Here is a 7,261-nt window from a genome sequence, read left to right as displayed (position 1 = left end):
ACTGTCTTTTGGCAAAAAGTCATAGTTGGGCAGGAACGGCTGTATCTGATGAAAAACAAGACAAACTGCTCACACTTCCTAAACAGTAATAGCATGCTAAAACAAACACACTCAAGTGTTTGTGTCAATTTGTTATTGGTGTTTTTTGATTTGTAAAAGAAATATTCAACTGCCGTGTGAAAGGCCTCATTTCTGAATGTGAGCCACTGTTTCTGCAACGTATTAAAGAGGCATGCTCTGCTTTGAAAAGCTAAGAAGAAATACAGCTGGAATCAGGAATTCTTTCTGCTGCTGTTATTGTGGTAGTCGCGCTAAAATGCTGCAGAGATCTAAAAGTGGCAACAGCATTCTGTTAACCATGAATTAATTTTCCATATTTTCAAAAAGCCACATCAACTGGGGCTAAAAAAACCTAACTATCATGTTGGATCCTCGGAAAAGCAGAGATTTATTTTTGCTTTAATCCTCTTATTGGTTTCCCTGAGTAGTTTTTTTCTTTTTATCAGAGCTAAACTCAAATGTCCTTATTCATCTGCTCTCCTTCTGCAGACGACATGAGCTGATATTACAGATGTAATTTGTGTTGATGGTAATTGCAGTGTCAAACTTCTAAACACCAGAGCATAGGGAGAAATCTGACAAGAACATGTCCCTTAGTTAGTTATTAACTGTACCATTCATTTGGCACATTTCACTTTCTTTTCTCTAGCAATGACAGGCAAGCAAATTAGACTGGCACCCTGTTCTATTCACTGTACAAAGTCTGTGAGTGAAACTCCATGAGTTATGCTTTTAAAGAAGTTTATTTTACTACCAGTTATCTACTGGATGATACAAAAATGTCTGTTTTTATTTCACTTTACTGACCAGTTATTGTCACTTCTGCCCTTGACTAACTTCAAAAAATGTATATACACTGACTGTGACAGTACATTTGCATCAATGTAGCAGATGAAACTTGGGATAATTCAATGGAGGCAGAATCACTGAATGAACAATCAGCAACCCCTTCAACAAGAATCCTTTGAGCTGGATTTGACCTGTGTAAGGACCAGCAGGTTGAAGTATTAGGTGACGTATATGAAGTGTGTGATGATGTTACCAACACTATTAAATGCTCTAATAAAAGGAAATAAAACCTGCTTCTATCACCTTCTTCAAACCCATTGGCTCCTTTTATGCTAGATGATTTCAGAAGGTTAAAGAGCTCAGTTGGTGTAAAGAGAGACTTATTGTAACTTTATCATTGAAACTCTGAGTAACGAGGTCCATCACCTCTGTCTCACTTAGGTTGTGTTCACACTGCAGCCTGAAGTGACCCGATTCAGATTTTTTTGTCAAATCATACTTTTTTGGTGTGGTCATTTGCAATTCCAAATTCATATGCAATTTGTATGCGATCTCCAATGTGAACTGCAAATTACCTGAAAGTGTCCCGCATGCACAATAAGGTCACACACAGAGAGCGTGCTCAGTGTTTGGGGAAATAAACATGGATACTAACAGCAGATCACAGCTTACGATTTTGAAGTTGTTGTCTGACAAGAGCCAGCACGTTAACAATTTCATCCTCATTATAATTTGTTGTTTGTTGTTGTTTTTTGTCCCACTTCTGCATATCTTTACACAGAATATCGAGTGTCAATATAGTCAGGCTGGATGGATTCAGACTCAGGTCACCTTTCAAAAGATCGGATACATGTCGGATATCCAAGTGGCCTGGGTCACATCAAAAAACAAAAAAAAAATCTGACCTGTAATGTTCAGACAGTCATTAAAAGATCACTTACAGGTCGCATCAAGGCAAAATAAATAAATAAATAAATAAATAATCAGATTTGGGTTGCATCAGACTGCAGTGTGAACATAGTGATAATTATTACTTATTATTGATTGATTATTTGTGTAATACAAGTTCACAAGGTGTAGCAAAGAAGCAATAGTACTATCAAATCATATTAGGTACAGATTTAAAATCTGTACCTGGCAGATTCCAAGTCAAGAACACACAATTGTCAAACAACTTGTATCAGTTGTTTAACAACTTGTTAACTTTACTTCGAATCTGCCAGCTACATTTAACAACTTGTTAAACAACCAATACCGATGTAGTGAAGTTCAGTGTATTAAAATTAGTAAGACTGCACACTCTTTTTTTTTCTTCTTGGAGGTTTTATTGGCAGCTGCATGCTCTCTTATACACGAAGCCCCAGTTGATTTCCTGCAGCCCTCCAGGTTAGTATTCTGGATTTTCTCTGCTACCTTCATTTTTCTTCTTCTTGTGTAAAGAGGTGAGGAAAACTGGGCTGTGTTTCCTCTTTGCCACCAGGTTGTCATTTAGTTCCTGAGGGCGTTGGTCTGAAAACACCTCTCCTTTCAAGAGCATATGTATAAGATAACACAGAATTTAAAACTGTTCTTTCAGCTGCATTTCTGCAATGTTAAACCAATGTAAACAAGATTCCATTCAGGAAATTATGTTAATTAAACATCTCAATCCCAGTAATAGATGTACCACCTTGGCTCAGTGGAGACCCAGTCTTTATTGAGCTGAGACAGTCTGAGGAGTTGAGTTCGGCACAACGTGCTGTTGAGTGTTTGACTGAAGATCCAGCTCTTGATGGCAGGATAATCAGCTCCCAATCCCTTTCCGCTTTGATAGCAGCCTCAGGGCCTTTATCCAGTCCAAGAGCCCTCATTAAAACCCCAGCCGAGAGTCCAGACAGGCTCAGGCACACTGTGTCCTTTCCTCACAGTACACAGAGACAAACCACGATGGGAAACTGGCAGAGATTAAGACTTATCGGCCAAGTTTTGTGATGTTGGATCACAAAGATAAAGCAAGCATCTCAGTATGCCTTAAAGATTCCATTCAGAGTCTCTATTAAATCCAAGAAATCCAAGAACTTCTCTTGTCTCTGCATAAGTGATAGCTTTTACAACATGAATTCAAATCATTTCAAAACGTATTGATATTAAACTGCTTAGCTACATTTTGCTTCACGCATTGCATTAGTAAACATAAGGCTAGCTAATGTTTGAAGATAGTCTATATATATATATATATATATATATATATATATATATATATATATATATATATATATATATATATATATATATATATATATATATATATTCCACTTTGATCTCGGGGTTTCCAGTCCATATTCTGCACAGATGTTTCTGTACACTATGCCTGCCACTTGGTTATGTCGCTCCATGTACGCTTTCCCTGCCAGTATCTTGCACCCTGCTGTGATGTGCTGGACTGTCTCAGAGGCCTCCTTGCACAACCTACACCTTGGGTCTTGTCTGGTGTGGTAGATCTGGGCCTCTATTGCTCTGGTGTTTAGGGCCTGTTCCTGGGCGGCCAGGATGAGGGCCTCTGTGCTGTCCTTGAGTCCAGCTTTTTCCAGCCATTGGTAGGATTTACTGATATCAGCCACTTGGGTTATTTGCTGGTGCTACATCCCATGTAGGGGCTTGTCCTCCCATGATGGTATCTCTGGCACCTCAATCTCCGTTCCCTGTTGTCTGAGACATTCACTGAGCACATTGTCTGTTGAGGCTTTGTCCCTGATGTATTTATGGATCTTAGTTGTTTCGTCCTGGACAGTGGTTCTCACACTCACTAGTCCTCTGCCTCCTTCCTTGCGGCTCGTGTACAGTCTCAGGGTGCTGGATTTGGGATGGAACCCTCCATGCATGGTTAGTAGCTTTCTAGTCTTAATATCTGTGGCTTTTATCTCCTCCTTTGCCCAGCTAATTATTCCAGCAGGGGATCTGATTACTGGCAGGGCATAGCTGTTTATCGCACGGATTTTGTTCTTGCCATTGAGCTGGCTTCTCAGGACTTGCCTTATTCGTTGAAGGTATTTAGCTGTGGCTTCTTTCCTTGTGGCCTCATCGAGGTTGCCATTTGCTTGTGGTATACCTAGGTACTTGTAACTGTCCTCTATGTCTGCTATTGTTCCTTGTGGGAGTGAGACTCCTTCTGTGCGGATCACCTTCCCCCTCTTTGTGATCAGCCGACCACACTTCTCTAGTCCGAATGACATCCCAATGTCAGTGCTGTAGATCCTGGTGGTGTAGATCAGTGAGTCGATGTCTCGCTCACTCTTGGCATACAGCTTGATGTCATCCATGTAGAGGAGGTGACTGATGTTGGCCCCATTTTTGAGTCGGTATCCGTAGCCAGCCTTGTTGATAATTTGGCTGAGGGGGTTCAGGCCTATGCAGAACAGTAGCGGGGACAGAGCATCTCCTTGGTATATGCCACATTTGATGGACACTTGTGCAAGTGGTTTGCAGTTGGCTTCAAGGGTGGTTTTCCACAGCTTCATCGAGTTTGCAATGAAGGCTCTCAGAATCCTGTTGATGTTATACATCTCTAGGCATTCAATGATCCAAGTATGCGGCATTGAGTCATAGGCTTTCTTGTAATCGATCCAAGCCATGCAAAGGTTGGTGTGTCGGGTTTTGCAGTCTCGGGCAACTGTGTGGTCTACGAGGAGTTGGTGTTTGGCTCCTCTGGTATTTACACCGATACCCTTCTGTGCCGTGCTCATGTGTTTATCCATGTGTTTGCTTATCTTGGCCGCTATGATGCCTGACATGAGCTTCCAGGTTGTGGAGAGGCAGGTTATTGGTCGGTAGTTGGGTGGGACTGGACCCTTTGATGTATCCTTCTGGATTAGGATTGTCCGCCCTTCAGTTAACCATTCAGGGTGAGTCCCACTTTGTAGCAGCTGGTTCATTTTACTCACTGCTCTCCAGTCGCTCATGGAGAGCAGTGAGTTTCTTTAGCCAGTAGGCATGGATCATGTCAGGCCCTGGTGCTGTCACAGTGATGGTTACCGGGGCTTGCTCAGGGAGGTTGCTGTGGTCCTCTCGTAGAGAGATCATTGCTGTTGTGGGACGCCTCCCTTTCCCATATGCCTTTCCAGTATTGTTCAGTCTCCAGCTTTGGTGGGCCTGCTCTGTTGTTATTACCCTGCCATTGAGAGTACACCTTAGCTGGTTGAGTGGAGAAGAGCCGGTTAATCCTTCTGGATTCATTCTCCCTTGTGTATCTCTTTAGGCGGCTGGCCAAGGCTTGGAGCCTCTGTTTGGCAGTTTCAAGTGCTACTGGTCTTTTCATTGTATCCTTGTGGAGCTCTGACATCAAGGTGCTCTGGTTCCCAACACCTGACGCAGGCCTTGTTTGGCCGGGCGACGTCTGGCATGTTACGCAACTTAGTATCTCTCATGGTATGAGGTAGGCAGTAGCTTGAAGGGTCTTGCCTGGATTCGAACCCTGCCCTCTCGGGTGATATACTGATGCCTTATGTATTGAGCTATCCAGTCAGCTATATATATATATATATATATATATATATATATATATATAATATATATTATATATATATATATATATATAATATATATATATATATATATATATACATACAGGTCCTTCTCAAAATATTAGCATATTGTGATAAAGTTCATTACTTTCCATAATGTAATGATAAATATTTAACATTCATATATTTTAGATTCATCGCACACTGAATGAAATATTTCAGGCCCTTTATTGTCTTAATACGGATGATTGTGGCATACAGCTCAAACCCAAAATTCTTATCTCTAAAAATTAGCATATCATGAAAAGGGTCTCTAAACAAGTTATGAACCTAATCATCTGAATCAACGAATTAACTCTAAACACCTTCAAAAGATTCCTGAGGCCTTTAAAACTCCTAGCCTGGTTTATCACTCAAAACCCCAATCATATGTAAGACTCCCAACCTGACTGCTGTCCAGAAGGCTATCATTGACACCCTCAAGCAAGAGGGTAAAACACAGAAAGATATTTCTGAACAAATAGGCTGTTCCCAGAGTGCTGTATCAAGGCACCTAAGTGGGAAGTCTGCGGGAAGGAAAAAGTGTGGTTGAAAACGCTGCGCAACGAGAAGAGGTGACCGGACCCTGAGGAAGACTGTGGAGAAGGGCCGATTCCAGACCTTGGAGAACCTGCGGAAGCAGTTGACTGAGTCTGGAGTAGAAACATCCAGAGCCACCTTGCACAGGCGTGAGCAGGAAATGGGCTACATGTGTCGCATTCTCCAGGTCAAGCCACTTTTGAACCAGAAACAATGGCAGAAGCGCCTGCCCCGAGCTTCAGAGAAGCAGCTCTGGACTGTTGCTCAGGGGTCCAACGTACTTTTTTCAGATGAAAGCAAATTTTGCATGTCATTCGGAAATTCAGGTGCCAGAGTCTGGAGGAAGACTGGGGAGAAGGAATTTCCAAAATGCCAGAAGTCCAGTGTCAAGTACCTACAGTCAGTGATGGTCTGGGATGCCATGTCAGTTGCTGGTGTTGGTCTACTGTGTTTTATCAAGGGCAGGGTCAATGCAGCTAAGCTATCAGGAGATTTTGGAGCACTTAATGCTTCCATCTGCTGCAAAGCTTTATGGAGATGAAGATTTCATTTTTCAGCATGACCTGGCACCTGCTCTCAGTGCCAAATGGTTTACTGACCCTGGTATCACTGTGCTCAATTGGCCTGCCAACTCTCCTGACCTGAACTATGGGATATTGTGAAGAGACGGTTGAGAGACGCAAGACCCAACACTCTGGATTAGCTAAAGTCCACTATCAAAGCATGCTGGGCCTCCATAACACCTCAGCAGGGCCACAGGCTGATAGCCTCTATGCCACGTCGCACTGAAGCAGTCATTTCTGCAAAAGGATTCCCGACCAAGTATTGAGTGCATAACTGTACATAATTATTTGAAGGTTGATGTTTTTTTTATATTAAAAACACTTTTCTTTTATTGGTCAGATGAAATATGCTAATTTTTTGAGATAGGAATTTTGGGTTTTCATTAGCTGTATGCCACAATTATTATTAAGACAATAAAAGACCTGAAATATTTCAGTTAGTGTGCAATAAATCTAAAATATGTGAATGTTAAATTTTTATCATTACATTATGAAAAGTAATGAACTTTATCACAATATGCTAATATTTTGAGAAGTACCTGTATCTTATATATAAAATAATATAATACTTTTATAGTTTTATTAAAAAAACAGCAGGTCAGATCATGAGGAGGAAGACACATTGAGTTTATAAAAAATAAATAAATAAAGTGAGTAGAGATCTGCTTTTTTGCCTGTGTAGATTATTTACACCGCAGGGACAACAATGATATAAAAAACACTGTATTTATATTCTGGAAAAATAGCACTTAATTTTTCCATCTGCTCTTC

This window comes from Poeciliopsis prolifica, unplaced genomic scaffold, assembly GCF_027474105.1.
Source record: "Poeciliopsis prolifica strain line A6 unplaced genomic scaffold, Auburn_PproV2 SCAFFOLD043, whole genome shotgun sequence".
In the NCBI taxonomy this organism is placed as follows: Eukaryota; Metazoa; Chordata; class Actinopteri; order Cyprinodontiformes; family Poeciliidae; genus Poeciliopsis; species Poeciliopsis prolifica.
The sequence above is the reverse complement of the archived record's forward strand: the minus strand, read 5'-3'. Positions refer to the sequence as shown.